Consider the following 18380-nt stretch of genomic DNA (forward strand, 5'->3'; position numbering starts at 1 on the left):
AGCTGTCAACTGTGTCACCGAGGTGGGCAGTATGGATTGGGCGTCTGAACAACTACTTTATCGCAACCTGCGAAACCAATGGGCCGGTTAAAAGGTCATTGCTCCTGCATTTCGGAGGAGATGAAATCTACAAATTATTTGTGCACCTCCCGAACACTGGCGCGCCGAACAATTATGATGCTGCCGTTAGGGCGTTGAATGCCCACTTTGACCCCCAGCTTAACCCTCACTATGAACGTTTCAAATTTCGGCAGTCGAGGCAAAGTGAGAGAGAAACTATGGACGCTTTCCATGCACAACTCAGGGAGCTAGTGAGCACGTGCACCGAAGATGATCCAACGAAAGAAGTCACAGCGCAGCTCATCCAAGGATGCCAAAACAAACCACTAAGGACCCTCATACTCCGACAACCGCGCATCACTCTAGAAGAAATTCTGCTACTCGCGCGGTCACATGAGCTATCTGACGTACGGGCGACGGCGATGGAGGCCGCGCTCAATCCGCAAGCGGACACGCACGCCCAAGTGAAGACTGAGCGGGTAGACGCCATCCGAACACCAACTAGAAGCGGACGAGGAAGGTGGCCCGCCAAAGCAACGTGACGTACCCCGTGCAGGTACTGTGGGAGAGAAGAACACAACCCAGACGGGTGCCCAGCAAGAGGCAAGACGTGTTCCAAGTCGGGATCCCGAATCACTTCGCGAGTGTGTGCAGGGGAGGATTTTGAGGCAAGAACGCGTCCGGGAAGAAGTCGTTAGCAGGAGCAGTGAGACATCTGTTGTTAGAAGAACCAACAACATCCCGTCCAGTCAAGAAATCACCTCGCACTTATCACCGGATGGATGACTCCTCAACGGATGAAGATGAAGAGTGCTACTTCGTTTCCTTCGCAAGCGATCTCAAGCGAAAGCGAAGGCCGCAACTAAAGTGCAACATCGAAATAGACGGATCTTCAGTAACCGGCCTGATCGATACTGGAGCGACAGTCAACGTGATGGGTATCCAACATTACAAGAGCCTAAAGCCGAGGCCTCAGCTTACCCCGTCCAAGATCCGTATTCTCACATACGGAAGCCAGAAGCCTCTCCCTCTCTAAGGAAAGATGGTCGTCCAGGTCAAAGCGGAAGACAAAGAAGTAACAACAACGTTTCATGTCGTTGACAGGGAGGCAGATTTGTTTGTTGGGAGCCACACTGCAGAAGGCCTGCAACTGATAGCGTTTGCAAATGCAGTGAAGACACTCCAGACAGAAGACATCTTAGAGCTCTTTCCGCAGCTATTTAAAGGGCTAGGCACCATCAAAAAAGACCCAATAAGACTACACATTGACAAAGCAGTGCAGCCAGTGGCACTACGACACCGGCGGATCCCGTTCCACCTGAGGCCGCTAGTGGAGCAGGAATTACTAAGGTTAGAACAGCAGGGCATAATCAAAAAGGTGTCAGGCCCCACACCATGGGTGTCGCCCATGGTCATAGCCGAGAAGCCGAAGCAACCAGGCAAGATTAGGATCTGCATAGACATGCGGATGCCCAACCAGGCTATCAAACGAGACTGACATCTCACACCGACGGTCGATGACATCCTCGCCGACCTTAATGGCTCGCAATGGTTTTCCAAGCTCGACCTCAATGCCGGATACCACCAATTAAGACTGGCGGAGGAGAGTAGATACATCACAACATTTTCAACTCATCTGGGGTTCCGCCGGTACAAGAGGCTCAATTTTGGTATATTATCGGCGGCCGAGATTTTTGAAAATGCAGTGAAGGAAATCCTGTCAGGACTACAAGGGGTCCTTAACGTCAACGACGATATATTGATCCACTCTCGAACAGTCGAAGAACGCCATCGGCGACTCAGGGCCACCCTGCATCGCTTGGCAGAACATGGCGTGACCCTCCACAAGGAGAAGTGTCAGTTCTTCCAGAGGAAAATTGATTTATTTGGGTATGTGTTCAGCTCCGAAGGAGTCAAGGTGGATCCCCAAATGTCACAAATTATTCAGGTTGCCACGCATTATCAAAACAGATAATGGACCTCCATTCCAGGGCAGTGAGTTCAAAGACTTCCTTGGAGAACTCGGGATACGACACAACCGGATCACGCCACAATGGCTGCATCCCAACGGAGAGGTCGAGCGTTTCATGCGAACCATCAACAAAGTGTTACGCATCGCAACAGCGGAAGAAAAGTATCCGGAAGCGGCTCTCCAACATTTTCTGAGAGAATACAGAAGCACCCCACACTGCACCACACAATGATCTCCCTGGGTTCTCATGCTAATTGGCCTCCGGCGAGACATGCTGCCCATGGCCGACACTTCGGTTGTTGAATGTATGACCCACAAGCAACACAAGAACGGAGGCGCCACACCAATGAAAAAGCCAGCCGGCGACAGAGGGCTCACTCCTGGCTGTTGGTCCCAGGGGACTCGGTGCTGATACGAACAAGACGCCCCAGAGGAAAATTCCGCACCCCATATGAAGCCGGACCATGGATTGTCAAATCAACAAAAGGCACCACCGTCACCACCGAAAAGGATGGAGAAACAGTGACGCGCAACGTGTCATGGTTCAACAAAATATCGCCAGTAGCCGGCACACATCAATAGCTGGATATGCCGATTGCTGCGGAGCAGGACTACACCATGTCAGCAGCTGCCCCTAGTGTACTACCTGCAACTACCCCCGAGCAGCCATTGCCACCTAGCGGGACATGTGTGCTGAACACGAACGTGGAAGTCGTCAACGACCATACAACCTGATGCCAAACCCTCGGCCCAGTCAGAGACTTGCAAACTTTGTGTGTTAAAGGATTTTGTAATAGTATTTTCGAAAAGAACTGATTTGGGATGGGATGTAGCAGTCTAGTGTTTCTGCCCCCCGGCAGAAGGCCGGAAGCACTGCACAACATTGTAACACTCTCTGGCCAGGCGTGGCCAGAGAGCTTAAATAAACGGGCCGGGGTCGCTTGTGGCTTCCGGTCCCGACTAGTAACCTACTGTGTGGTTGTCTGTCATTGCGGCGTCCTTCCACGTGTATTGTGTTTTCCCTGTCTTGCCAGACCTGCTGTCCCTAGTGCATGCCCTGGCGAGTGCGTTCCCCACAACAATGTGCGCACATGCTGGATAAGTACCCGTGGCTTCCTTTAATTACTACTACTTGCCCTGAATCTCCTGCACAGTGCTGTTCTTTTAGTTCGACTATCAAAGGTTAAACTTCAACAGCTGCACTGTGGTTAACTTCTTCGCTGCAGAGCTAAATGTCGGAAAGGTGGGGGAAATTGTACAGTGTCAGGAATCGCTCTGCTTCCTCAAGTATTGTATTTGCAAAAAATAAGCGCCGGGGCCCTTGTCATAAGGCCACTGCAGCTCGCACCACCCGTTGTCATGTCATGTCATGACAATATCAATACAACAGCTACCAACACTCTCCTACAAGTGTGACAATTCTGACTATCCCAGGCAGGGCACGAGTCCAAAAAACAAGAAGTGGGGGGACGCTGACGTCACGACAGGAAGTGATGTCATGGAAGGTGGCTTGCAGAATCAGACTCATTGCCTCCCCTCGCTCGCCCCTTAGATGCGATTGCATCAGAGAAGCCAGCGCGTGAGCAGTGTTCTGAATGAGCTCTGATCTCGCCTCAGAGAGGCCAATGATTGAATGTGTGGCTCCATTTGCTCCAGTTATAGAGCTCCCGGTAAAATAAGTGGGGGGATGCCGTCCACCCGCGTGGTACCCCGACTCGATCCCTGATCCCAGGCGCCCAACACTAAAAGAATGGCTGAGGCGGCAGGTATTAGTCCATTTAATGTATATTGAATTAATAAACTTCTGTTGTTGTGCTAATTTCTAAATTAGACAAACACTGCCACCATGTGGTAGACTGTCATAAGTGCGGGTGTTCGATAATTAGGTGCCAGTGCTGGGGAATAGAAACCAGTGTCTCAAATTAACCACTGACTTTAAGGACTGAAGATGCTTTGCACACCTCTGCTCCCTGAGATACCACATTAGGTGCTAAGGTCAGTAGAGAGATTTGTAACTTCCCTGAACTCTCCTCTCAGGGTCTGGGCTGGCACACTTGAATGCAACAGGGAATGAAGGTGTGCGAGACCATCTTACAGACTTACCTACCATACCAAAGCTCCGTAGCATGAACTTCCCTCCAATGTAAATCAATACTCAATTTTTGTGTAGATGCACACTGTAAAGAGCAGGAAGCTGTGAATTAGATTATGCATAGTAGGTCATCAAAACTAGTGCTGAAACACAGCACAGAAGCCAGTGCTCAGCTTTCTGCCAGCAGCCTCCAGCCTTCCCCCATCACAGAGAGGGGTAGGGTCACTGAGGCTCAATGACCTCACCTCACTTGCGCCCCTGTCCTGCACTGCTTATGACCTCACCTACGTACACATCCCTTATACCAGGTATGTTCAGCCTTCTCCAACACGTCCATCGTGAGCTACAAGTAGTTCTCAGACAGGAGTTCTGAACTGTTCAACATGGTGCCCAGCAGATAATACTGCACTTAAAAACACAGTTCTGGAAGGTTGGGCTGAGGGTGTAGGATAAGGATTCATCCCACTGTCTTGTTAAATAAACAAGTGTGCTGCTGCTTCCTCTTTAGAAAACTGAAACTAAATGCCTCAGCAGTCATTGTTTGTAAAGCTCGCTGACAACTACCCTGAGCAAGCATTAACAATGCAATAGAGCTCGCAATGACATTATTTTGAGCTATTGATATTGTAAATGGCAATTCTTTAAAAAAAATTTAAAAGGCAATGTTATTTGCAATACGAAAAGCAACACCTATTGCATTGCATAGCGCGGTGTCCGTGAAAACGGCGCCACGCTTATTAAAGTCCCAAAAAAAGTGTGGTGGGGGCAGAGCCCTGTAGTGACTCACTGGGGAGCGCCTTGAGGGCTGTGTCCAGCTGGGCTGTGGCAATGCTGCCCTGCCAGTGCTGATAAAATGCTCAGTCAGCCCTGGGCAGCTGGAGAGAATGGTACAGGTGGGGGGCCGTCACCGAGCATCAGAAAGCAGCATCCCATAAAAAATAGATTGTCCCATGTTATCATTTGTGCACCAAGTTATGTAGGTGTATCTGTAAAACTACACATTTGACGGAAATTTAGTAGCCATTGAAGTGGCTGTTTCAATGAAAAATGTGCGTTCTATAAATGGCAACCACCATACCATGGGTTAGAGCCTGTGCTGAGTTCAGCTGTGCCAAGTCAAGTCCATAAAGCACTGCTTATGTTCACTCGCTCCAGCACGCACCATGTATGTGCAGTACAGCTGTGAGTGCCCAGCTGTGTCTGATACATGTTTTATTTGAAAACGGCATCTATTTAAGGTTTGCCAGAAGCATAGCTTGGGCACTAGTAATACATGTTGGGAGAGTCTTGGAAGCCTCCTACTTTGTCAGATTATTGAAAGTCTATAACTTGACCCAGTGAAATGTTCACATCTTTTTCCAAGGGTTGTAAAATATTAAGATGAGGTTTGCTAACTGGTGCACATGTCAGGGTCTGGAAGGCCCCTCGCATCAAGCTGAAAAGCCCTTGCACGGGCACCAGTGCACACTGAGGGCAGCCCTGGGCAAGGGGTTAGCGGGGGTGGGGGAAGGTAGGTGGTCCGGAAGGCCCATCATTGGCTTGAAATCCGTGCAGTGGCATCAGTGCACACCGATGGCGGGCCCCTGCCTGACACCTCTAAACTAAAACCTTTTAAAATACCCATTACCTCCCATACTGTTATCAGCTGGGCACCTGAAAACACACAGTGCATAATTATCAGCCTTGATAACAGGCCTACGCGCCCACAGCGCATCAGAAAATCCATGGTTTGCGTGGGGATTGCATATGTTTACTGTGGACCCGCGCCTGGACTGCCTTCGGAAGTGCTTTAAAGAGGGCTTTAGGCCACTAAACATTCATTAGCGTCTTTTGCAGGTGGTGGGGATCGAGAGGGACAGGTAGGAGATGATAGTTCAGTATGACCCCATATCTCACGCTGTGCACATGCACGCTACCACTGTTTTCCAGCAATACCTCAGTGTCTTAAGCTCACTTGTAAAGCCCCAAAAGTGTCCTTTCAGCATATTCTGGCATGCATATAGAGCTTTCCTGTGTGATGCGACATGCTTTAATCCACAGCTGTTTCCAAAGTGGGCTGGTACACAAAGGGTCTTCCGTGCGATGTAAGAAAGAATCGTATAAAGCGAATGAATCAGTTCATCCACTGAGTCATCAATTCATACATTCAGTCATTCAGCCTCTAGGCCCCAGGTACCCGTTCAAGTGATCGCGGAATGCCTTGTATGTATGAATGTGCTACCTGATACTTCACAGGTATGTGGCGTCGGCCTGGATACCTAACTTGTGTACGTTAGTATATATCGGACTAGACAACTTGTGGATATGTTAGTATGTGCCGGTTCAGATACATTTTAAGTATGTAGTAAGTATGGCTGATCACATCACTCTTTCACGTTGCGGAGTGCCTATAAGCAGTACAGAGCGGAAGAAGCACTTGGTGACTAAGAGGGTGAACCTCTAAGCGCAACCGGACCCATCCTCACCCTACCCTCCTCCGCGGCTTATGTCGCGTTCTACCGCCCGTTTTCTCTAGCCCTAGTCCCGGGTCCGTCCATAGAGCGGACAGTTCATCTTTGAAATCCTCTTTCACCCACCCCGGTCCTTGGAGTCCGCTCGGTTGGGGGAGCTGACGGGACACTAGGTGCACCCTGGGTGACCGCACCCATCGCCTCCCGCACCCGCCGTCCGGTCACAGAAAGTATTGCACGTTACAGAGTCCGTCAGTGCAAGGGTAGCAACAGGTCCCACAGCCGGGGCTTTTACAGGTCCCAGTGCCGGGGCAGCAACAGGGGGTCCACAAAAGGTTCGAACAAGAGAGCCGGCTGGGTGCGGGCCGCATAGGTGCGAGTTACCGATGATGCATCAATTGATAATTAGAAGAGGTGTGGTACAGGTCATCCCGTCGTGACTGTAGGAGCGCGGATATCAAAATATTAATTTTTACCCAAGAATTTGGATCTTTTTTCACTGTTTCGTGGGCCCTTGAGAACGAGCAAGCGCAGGCAGTACACGGAGCAGCTTCGCCATTGCGGGAAGGCAGGGGGCCATCTGTTTTCACTCAGCCGTGTTTATATTTGCATCGCGCTTTCACTTTCACTTTAAGTGAAAGCGCGATGTAAAAATAAACATACTGCTGAGTGAAAACAGATGGCCCCGACAAAGAAAATGCTTTGCGACAACCGCAAAGCAGACGTGCCAGTCTGGATGGGCCGGACAAAAAAAGAGAAAGGGCGGCAACCAAAATACCCCATTTCCAATAGCAGGCCACCATTTAGCATAAGCGGTGATGCAAGTCAATGAAAATGAGGGGCGGGGCTTCAAGTCCCTTTCTGAAAACCCCTCATCCACAATATCTCTCGCCGAGCGACAGCGCTTTGCGCTGCAGAGCTAGGCGAGACCTAAAAAGTATTGTTTCAATGACTTCAGAGAGTCACTGAGAACAGAACTATATTTAAATTTTCTTCTTCTTTCTTGTTTCTACCTTTCTTTCCCATTTCTCTTTAATTTATTTTCCTTTCTTTTTCATTCTTTTTTCATCTATTCCTTTCTTTTTCTTTCTTTTAATCTTTCTTTTCCTCTTTCTTTCAGTTCTATTTTATTTGCTTTCCTTTTTCTTTCCCTTTCATTATATTTCTTTTTTCTTTCCTTTCCTTTTCTTTTTCTTTCCTTTCTTTCTTTGTTTTTCTTTCACTGATTTTTCTCTCATTGTTTTTCTTTCTTTCCTTCCTTCCTTTTCTCTCCTCTTCTTTCCCCTTTTTCTAATTTTTGATTTTCTTTCTGTCTTTATTTCTATCCTCTTTTTTTCCTTTTCTTTGTTCCTTTTTCGTTATCCCACTTTCTCTTATTCCTTATTTGCTTCTTTCTTTCTCTTCAGCATTTCTTCTTTTATTCTGTCATTGCTTCTTCTCTGTCTTTTTCTCCTTCTTACTGTCCTCTCCTACTTAGTTTATTTCAGTCTCTCCTTCCTCCCCTTGTATTAGTCTCACCTTCTTCCCTTTCCTTTCCTTTCCTTCCCCCCTCCGGGCCTTATTTCCTTATATCCTCTGCTTCATTCCATCTATACTTGCTTTCTCTTCATTTCTCCATAATGTCTTACTGTCTTTATTTCTGTCTCTCCTTTATTCCTTCTTTCCTTCCCTTCTCTTATTTTTTATGTACTTTGTTTTTTCTGTCTTCTTCATTCCTTTATTCTCTCCTTCATTCATTCATCCTTTCTTTCTTTTTCTCCATCTTTCTTTCTCTTCTTTTTCTCCTTATTTTTTACTTTCCTAATTTCTTTTCTTGCATTCCACTGTTCCTCGTTTCCCTCCTGCCTTCCTTTACTTCCTGTTCTTTCCTGCTTGCTTCTACTTCTTACTCCTCCACTTCTCTTATGTACATCTTCAGTTGGATCCCAGATAGCAACAAGAAGACAGTGAATCAACCGCTCATCACCAGCCGACTGTACTCTGTAAATGCACTCTATAACAGATCCACTACTAACCTCCCCAAACGCCTACAGACCATACAGAACCCCGCTGCCAGAGTCATCCAAATGGACCAGCATCACCCCCACCTAGGAAACCTCCACTGGCTCCCCGTCCCGACGAGATGCCAGGCCAGGGTCAGCAGCTTGAACTGCCATCTCGTCGGGACAGGGAGCCAATGCAGGTTTCTTAGGTGGGGGTGATGCTGGTCCACAATGCTGGACCCTCCTACATCAACCGCTGCCTGCCCTTCCAACGGAGCTACAGTGGGTGCCATTCCTTCTCCTACCTCACCCCAAGTCCTGGAACAACTTCCCACTCCACCTCCATTCGCCCTTGACTCGCCGTTTTCAGGAAGGGTCTTGCTACACAAATACTTATTGATTGATTGATCTATCTAGTCCATATATTATGTTGGAGATCTCTTTCCCGCCTTTAACAACAGCTGTACATAAATAAATATCATACAGCTCCAGGGCTCAATGTTTTGTAAAATATCACATTTTGAATAGTGGTCTAGTGCCAAAATTGACTATTGTTTCATGCAACACAACTTGCTGAGCCTCATTGCCTGAAAGGAAGAGGGCAGAGATGCGGCATATCTTCAAAGATATGATGCATTTCTGCTTTCTCCCTGCACTGGCACACTGTGTGCTGCCTAGCACCAATGTGGGAACCCAGATTGACAGCTCACCGACGGCTCATTTAAGGATGCAAAACATTTTAAAATTTACTGTCAACTGGATGTCTCGGAATTCCCTAAAGATCTATCTAGATAAAACTGAGGTATTGGCCGTCACCACAGTTTCCAATCCATGGTACGATCTCTTCTGCCCAAAAGAACTTGGCCCTTTTCCGGAACCGGCCGGGGCCGTGAAAACTTTGGGCATCAGAAGTTCTGGACGCAGATCAACGCATTCCTAAACGACATGCTCAAAGCAGACCTAACAATCACCTTTGCAAGCCTTGCAACAGAACGCCTGACCGCAAACCTAAACAGCAGAGAAGAGAGAGACCTACTAGATCTGCTGCTTACAGCAGCCCTAAAAATAATTCTGACGAACTGGAAGAACACTGCCAAAGCAAACTTTAAAACATGGATTAATTGGGTCACCTTCCTGAGAGGAGCAGATAACACAGGCAACTACTCTAAGGAACACAACCCCAAAGTATATATGTGGAGCCCACTCGACGAGCACCAATGGACTGTATATAAGAAATGCCAATGTATACTCCACTCATATTTTTTCTACCAATAAAAAGTTTATTACATTAAAAAAAATGAAAAAAAAAATTTGATGCCAAGCTATCCATGACACAACAGGTGTCGGCAGTTGTGGGAACCTATGTAGGCCGGTTGAGACAGCTGCGGAAACTGTCCCCACTTCTCACCTTTTCCACACTCAGACAGGCAGTCTCAGCAATGATACTGTCGCATCTGGACTATGGCAGCTCCTTGTATTCTGGCCCCCTGCGACAACTGTTGGCCAGACTACAGGTTGTTATGAATGACGCAGCTAGACTAATTTTTAGAATGCCGACGAGTACACACCACTACTCTGCTATTCGAGCTACACTGGCTCCCGGTCAGGGAAAGATTTAAGTTTAAAGGTCTCTGCATTACACATAAAACCATGTATGGCCAAGCCCCAAGAAGCACCTAGCCAACTATGTCCCCAGTAGGGCGCTCCGGTCAGCAGAGGCCAGCCTAATGGTCTGCCCCCGTTTTAACCTGTCTTCCGTGGGAGAGGGAGCCTTCTCAACATCAATCCTTCAGGTATGGAACAACCTCCCGGTAAATCTATGCAAGGAAGCAAACCTCCTTCTCTTTAGGAAGAAGCTGAAGACTGTGCTTTTCTCAGAGGCTTGGGGCACTATTTATCAGTCGCCACTCCCACACCGATCCCGGATAGGTTATCCATCTGGCAGCGCTTAGAGACCTGTGGGTGATAATGCGCTTTATAAATATAAATGACAATTACAATTACAATTACCCTTCAGCCATGGTGCAAGGGATCCTGCCTTACAAGTACGATTGTTTTTGTGAAAAAAGGTATGCCTACCTTCGTCAAAACAATATTTAAAGGCATTTTCTTTTATCTGTGTGTGAGGCAGAATGCAGAACATATGGAACGTATCTATACAGAGGAATATGTAAATAACAAGATTAAAGGGAGTTACCATCCAATTGGGTGAAAAGAGTTTTCCTCTGTCACACTTTCTTCAGTTGCTATCCTGGATGGGGTTTTCACACAAATGGTTGTTTGAACAGTTCTATTTATCTATTTTAAGGCCTTTATTCAAGTACAGCTGTTTTGGTACTGCCCTCAGCTGTAGGTCAGATAGGGTGACCACCTCCCTCCAAGTCATTATGGCCACGGTTACCAGTCCTAGACATTTGTGTGATAACCTAAAGAATTCTGGGAGTTGTAGTCTTTTTTTTGTCATGGAACTAAACACACCAACATAGCTGAAAGGCATGCTATGTAGGTGAAAAGCTCAGAATGTGGACCAGCCTCTGTAAAGACATGGAGTGAGATGCTCACGCTAAAGACAAGATTGTTCCAGAGTATGAGCCCTGTGCTCCCAGTGACTGACCGGCCAGTTTGAGGCATTTCAAAGATTGTTGCTCAATTGAAGGTTGCCAGTTTCAGCAGGCACCACCCGGGCCGTGTACCAGTAGACCTTGTGCACGATGCACCGTGTTTTAAAAATAATTCTTGTTTCTACTGGGAATCAGGGACTTCCTGGAAAACTGGGGGCATATTAGCAAGAACGGCGTTAAAATTAGGGCCAATTCCAATAGAATTACATGTTCACACCAGAACATGGACTTCTATTGGAATTCTCAAGGGCATATTATCACCCCAATATTGCCGCTTTAGCTGCAGTTTTCTGCTGCTAAACCGGCGATAATTTTTAACGCCGTTCTTGAAAATATGCCCCCCAGTTTTGAAGCCGGTACCACCTGTGAGAGCATGATTTAGGCAGCCCCGTACATTTCACATTGCAGTAAGCTCCACACACCATCACCTCCCATGACCCTGGCCCAACACCTAGTCTGTAGGAGTGAAATTAATCTCTGAAGCATGGATAAATGAGAGTTATCACCCAGCATATATTTTTGAAATTTAAGTCAAATATCAGCAATAGGTCTTTGCAGTGCTGTTGCGTTGTGCACGAGTTCTTCATAGCTTTTGGGTTGGCAATTTCCTTAAAATAATGAAGATTTCCTATGTATATACTATCTCTAGTTTCCATAAGGCATGTGTATTCTGTGTTATAAACATTTCTTGCCCGAAAGGCATGCTCCCTAAAAGACGTGCCTGGTTTTGACATTGCCTATTCTTCTCTGCCTGATTAACGCTGAAGGTTTTTGTTCGGCTTTAGGGTCCATTCATCATTTTTCACAGGTTAGTATCGATTTTCTGCTGAGGCATGAGTTTATATCCTATTGCTTAAATTCTGGAGTGGGGGTGGGGAGAGGGGGAGTTTGGGGTGTTACACCCATTAAGAAATGTATTTTCTGCTAAATAGTTGGATATGAGTATGGTAAGGTGTCTCGGATTTCAACAGGAATTTGTCCCTACACGCAGACAAAAACACACAGACACAAGTCAAGTCAAGTCAAGTCAAAAGATTTATATAGCGCGCTACATACCCAGAGGGTCTCAAGGCGCTTGAAGGAGGGTGGGGAATTACTTGTCGAATATACAAGTTTTAAGTTGCTTTCTGAATGCTAGGTGGTTCTGAGTGAGACGAAGGTGAGTGGGGAGTGAGTTCCAGGTTTTAGCTGCCAGGTAGGAGAAGGATCTACCTCCCATGGTGGGTTTTTTTTTTTTTTATTTATTTATTTTATTATTATTTTTTTTTTTTTGTGTCCTCATTTTCCCCCTTGGTGATCAACTAGTGGCATGTAGAAGCGATCTTACTGTCTCAGATAAACTGGAAGGAGCTCCGGGGAGTGCAGCTTTAATTGCCCCTCAGTAAGTAGTATCGTATTCCGACAAAGCCACCTTGAAATAACCATATGGGACGCATGCTGCGTTCATATACCCATCATGTTGGAATATATTGGGTATAGTCGAACAGAAAAAGAAGAGGATGCCAAGCAGCTTAATCATTGGACCTTGGGGGAAAAAAAACAAAAAACAAAAAAAAAAAAAACCCCAAGATCAACCAAAACTCTTTACCAATTTAGCAGACTCCAGAATTTTCTCTTGCTTTGATTTCCGGATCTTAAGAGGTCCATCTTTGATGTTTGTAGAACTGACCTTTGCCAATCCAGCAAGATTGGAGGTGATGGATCTTTCCATTTTTTACATATTTCCCTCCTTGCCAACAAGATACAGAAGAAAAGTAAGTTTTTTGCTGGACCATGAAACTCTGGAGAAATTCCAAAAATAACAAGAGCGGGTGTTAAAGTTAGTGGAGATCCCAAAGAGGTGGATATTGAAATCGAGACAGAGTTCCAAAATGGTGTTAGCAGTGGGCATTCCAAGAACATGTGTAAGTCCGAAGCATCTGCCAAACCACATTTAGGGCACAAAACCTGCGTGTTGTCTGTAAACTTCGACAGGCGTTGGGGGGAATAGTAGGCCCTATGTAGAGTGAACAGATGATTGCGGCGTAACCAAGATGGTTTTACTATGTTCCACATAATTTTAAATGATTCATGCCACATATTCTCAACACTAATACCAATCATATGTATAGACCATAGCTGATCTGGTAATAGGAACTCACCCTCTGCTTCATCCAATAACATATTGTACCATAATGAGACTTCTTTCTGAAATGGGAGTCTATCAGTTAGTAGTGACACTAATGTGCTATCGCCTCCTATCTGAAATCTACCTTTAACACGTGACCTTGCATTTGCCCAACCTTGGATTTGGAGATATTTGAACCTAGAAAACCTAGGCCCCACTTTTGAGCTTAAAATGGTGGTTTTGTTGAAGCGAGGTACGTTGGCAAGGGCTTGGTTGGTGGATCGTAGCTGGCGGGGGGGGGGGGTGTAGAAGGAAAGTCGTGTGTTGAGGCAATCGGGTCCAAGTTTGTAAAGTGCTTTGTGTGCGTGGGTTAGGAGGCGGAAAGTAATCCTCTTATTGTTGGGGAGCCAGTGGAGGTTTTTCAGGTGACTCGAGATGTGGTCTTTACGCAGGATGTCTAGTATGAGTCTGGCTGATGCGTTCTGGATGCGTTGGAGTTTTTTCTGGAGTTTTGCGGTTGTACCGGCGTATAGGGTGTTTCCGTAGTCCAGGCGGCTTGTAACCAGTGCATGGGTGACCGTTTTTCTGGTTTCGGTGGGGATCCAGCGAAATGTTTTATTGAGCATGCGAAGAATGTTGAAGCAAGATGATGAGACGGCGCTGACCTGTCTGGTCATCGAGAGTGAGGAGTCCAGGATGACGCCCAGGTTCCGTGCGTGGTCCGTCGGGATGGGTGCTTTTCCAAGGGCCTCTGGCCCCCAAGAGTCATCCCAGGCGGAGGGGGAGGTACCTAAGATAAGGACTTCTGTTTTGTCTGAGTTCAGTTTCAGACGGCTATGCTTCATCCACTCGGCTACTTCTTTCATTCCTTCATGTAGGTTGGTTTTGGCGGTGTTAGGGTCTTTGGTGAGTGAGAGGATCAGTTAAGTGTCGTCAGCGTAGGAGATGATGTTGAGGTTCTGTTGGCGTGCGATGGCCGCGAGGGGGCTCATGTATACGTTGAAGAGGGGGGGGCTGAGTGAGGATCCTTGTGGTACGCCGCAGATAACTTCCGTGGCCTCTGACTTGAATGGTGGGAGGCGGACTCTCTGGGTTCTTCCGGTGAAGAACAAGGTGATCCATTCCAGTGCTTTTCCTTGGATTCCGATGTTTCTGAGGCGCTGTAGAAGGGTGCTATGGCAGACTGTGTTGAAGGCTGCGGAGAGGTCAAGGAGGATGAGGGCGACTGTGTCTCCATTGTCCAGTAGAGTTCGAATGTCGTCTGTTGCTGCGATGAGGGCGGTCTCCGTGCTGTGTTTGGCTCGGAAGCCGGACTGTGAGGGGTCGAGGGATTTGTTGGTTTCGAGGAAGGCGGCGAGCTGGTTGTTGACAGCTTTCTCGATGACTTTGGCTGGGAATGGAAGGAGCGAGATGGGGCGGTAGTTTTTGAGTTCGGTGGGGTCAGCTGTGGGTTTTTTCAGAAGGGCGCTAAGTTCGGCGTGTTTCCAGCTTTCCGGGAAGGTGGCGGAGTTGAGGGAGCGGTTGATGACGTCTCGGAGGTGTGGTGCTATGATGGAATCTGCTTTGTTGAAGATGTGGTGATGGCATGGGTCTGTGGGGGATCCTGAGTGGATGGAGTTCATCAGGCGGATGGTGTCCTCAGTGGAGATTGGGTTCCAGTCGTTAAGGATGTTCAAGGGGGGTGAAGGTACGGCAGAAGGTTGGGTGGGTTGGTCTCCGGGTTGGTTGTCGAAGCTGTTGTGGATGTCTGCGATTTTGTTGTGGAAGAACGAAGCTAGGGAGTCGCAGAGGGCTTGAGAGGGGGTGATGTCGTTGGAGTTGGCTGAGGGGTTGGTAAATTCTTTGACGATGTTGAATAATTCCTTGCTGTTGTGGGCGTTGTTATCTAGTCGGTCTTTGAATGCGGCTTTCTTGGCAGATCGGATTAGTTGGTGGTGTATGCGGGTGGCGTTTTTGAAGGCGTCCCTGGTGCTGTGATTGGGTCTTTTTTCCAGGCCTTCTCGAGGGAGCGACAGAGTTTCTTCGATTTCTTAAGATCATCGTTGAACCAGGAGGCGTTTTTGCTGCCTAGTTTGATTTGACGTTTTTTCAACGGTGCTAGGATGTCAGCGCTGTTTGATAGCCATTGGGTGAGGTTAATGGCTGCTTGGTCGGGGTTTGAGGAGTGGACCGGGGGTTTTTGAAGAAGCGATGAGGAGATCTGGTCGATGGTGATTTTGTTCCAGTTTATTCGCAGAGAAGGTTTAGGATGGTTGTGAGTTGTGATCTTATTGTAGATAAAGTGAACGCAGCTGTGGTCCGTCCAATGTAGAGTTGTGGTGTGACTGAAGGAGACATGTTTGCTGGAGGTGAAGATAGGGTCAAGTGTGTGACCTGCGATGTGGGTGGGGGTGGTGATGAGTTGTTTGAGTCCGAGGATGGCGAGATTGTCCAGAAGGGTGGTGGCGTTGCTGTCATTGCTCTTTTCCAGGTGAAAGTTGAGGTCTCCCAGTAGATTGTATTCCTCGGAGGGGAGGGCGTGTGGGGTGATAAAGTCAGTGATGTTGTCGCTGAATTGTGCACGGGATCCTGGGGGTCGGTAGAGGAGGGTGCCTCTGAGTGTGGTCTTGGGATCGGTGTGGATCTGGAAGTGAAGGTGTTCGGCGCTGGTAAGGTTGACGTCTGAGCTGGTTGAGATGCGGATGGAGTTCTTATGGGCGATAGCGATGCCTCCTCCTGTTTGGTCGGTGCGGTCCTTACGGATGATCTTGTATCCTTCCGGGATGGCAATGGTGATGTCTGGGGCTGATGAGGCGTTCATCCATGTTTCTGTTAGAAAGGCGACGTCGGGAGAAATGGTGTCTAGCAGGTTCCAGAGGTCGATGGCGTGTCTGTGGACTGAGCGGGTGTTGAGCAGGATGCATTTTAGGTGGTTGGAGTCAGATATTTGTTGTGTGTTCGTGGATGAGGAGTTGTACTTGGTGCCGTCGAAATTGCAGGAGTTGCAGGAGAAGGGTCCATGGGTGTGTCCAGGAGCGGCTTGGACGCAGTTGGGGAGACGGCCGGGGTTTAGGGCTATGAGGGTGGCGGCGTCGTATGTAATGCGGGTGGGGTGGGTGGGATGAGGACCAGGGGGTCTGGCGCTGGGCGCGGTCCAGGCGCGGACGGGCGTAGACGGGTTTACCTTTGGCGCACATTCGGCGCGGCCGCAGCGCGTGGACGCTGCGCGTTGGGTCATCAGTCTTAAATGGATAGTGGAGGGGCGGAGCGTGGGAGGGGCAGCAGCTGGGAGGCGGTGGCGGGAGGAGGGGCGGACCAGGGGAAACCAACAACAAAATGGAGGGTCAAAGGCAAAGAAAGACAGGGGCAGCAAAAGCTCAAATGCGCTGAGTGTGCAGGCTAATGAAATGAAATAAAAGCACTACAGCCTCAGCGGTGCAGTCTGTACAAGTATTAATCACAACAGCCTCAGCAAGGTCGCGCTGTTATGTAAATACGATAGTGCTGCGCTACGCGTGCAAAGCGCTACAATGCTACGAGGATCAGCCAAACAAAGCTATTACTGTGACAGATGAAACGATACCGCTAAGGCGACAGAGCGTGGTAGCTGCAAGTGATCAGGAGCGTGGGGGAGCGACCGATCTGAAGGAAGGTCCAGGCGGTCACAGTCTGCTCGGGGAAGAGGAAGGTTAGAAATCGTGGGTGGGAGGGGCAGCAGCTGGGAGGCGGTGGCGGGAGGAGGGGCGGACCAGGGGAAACCAACAACAAAATGGAGGGTCAAAGGCAAAGAGAGACAGGGGCAGCAAATGCTCAAATGCGCTGAGTGTGCAGGCTAATGAAATGAAATAAAGGCACTACAGCCTCAGCGGTGCAGTCTGTACAAGTATTAATCACAACAGCCTCAGCAAGGTCGCGCTATTATGTAAATACGATAGTGCGGCGCTACGAGTGCAAAGCGCTACAATGCTACGAGGATCAGCCAAACAAAGCTATTACTGTGACAGATGAAACGATACCGCTAAGGCGACAGAGCGTGGTAGCTGCAAGTGATCAGGAGCGTGGAGGAGCGACCGATCTGAAGGAAGGTCCAGGCGGTCACAGTCTGCTCGGGGAAGAGGAAGGTTAGAAATCGTGGGTGGGAGGGGCAGCAGCTGGGAGGCGGTGGCGGGAGGAGGGGCGGACCAGGGGAAACCAACAACAAAATGGAGGGTCAAAGGCAAAGAGAGACAGGGGCAGCAAATGCTCAAATGCGCTGAGTGTGCAGGCTAATGAAATGAAATAAAGGCACTACAGCCTCAGCGGTGCAGTCTGTACAAGTATTAATCACAACAGCCTCAGACAGGTTGCGCTATTATGTAAATACGATAGTGCGGCGCTACGTGTGCAAAGCGCTAAAATGCTACGAGGATCAGCCAAACAAAGCTATTACTGTGACAGATGAAACGATACCGCTAAGGCGACAGAGCCACACACTTTTCCCTCTCTGTTTGAAAGTTTTCAACAGTGTTGGGTATTTTACTAAATTATATGTTTTCTCTCATTTAGTACATCTATCAATCCGCATGTGTCTCCCTTTCCACTGCCCCTTTAGCCCCTTTCATGCGCCCTGCTTGACGTTTACTGCATTTTAACATTGTATGCCAGCGCCATTGTTGGAAAATTAAAAGTTCAACCCCATCTCCCATCTTTACTGACCAAGCTTCGCCCCTGACTGTCTGTTACGAGTGCTAATGTCACCAGTACAGGGCATGGCGCATTGCAGGCCACTGCACACTGCATGTAGACCCTGCAGTCACTTTCTATTTCATAGTTTCACATTCATGGAATCATGATGCCACCATGTGACAACTGCCATGCGATTATAACGCATGCCAGGCATGTTGGCATTGTCAATGCTTGTTTTAACAAGCATTAGAAATGCAATAGGTCTCGCAGCATTAGAGTTAGTGCTTTTAGAATTGTTTATGGTTTTTTTTGTAAATCTTTAGCATGAGGTTGAGGGTGAGTGAGGGTGAGTGAGGGTGAGGGGTTGAGGGTGAGTGAGGGTGAGGCTGAGGGGTTGAGGGTGAGGGTGAGTGAGGGTGAGTGAGGGGTTGAGGGTGAGTGAGGGGTTGAGG

The sequence above is a fragment of the Lissotriton vulgaris genome, chromosome 2_1 (assembly GCF_964263255.1).
Source record: "Lissotriton vulgaris chromosome 2_1, aLisVul1.2, whole genome shotgun sequence".
In the NCBI taxonomy this organism is placed as follows: domain Eukaryota; kingdom Metazoa; phylum Chordata; class Amphibia; order Caudata; family Salamandridae; genus Lissotriton; species Lissotriton vulgaris.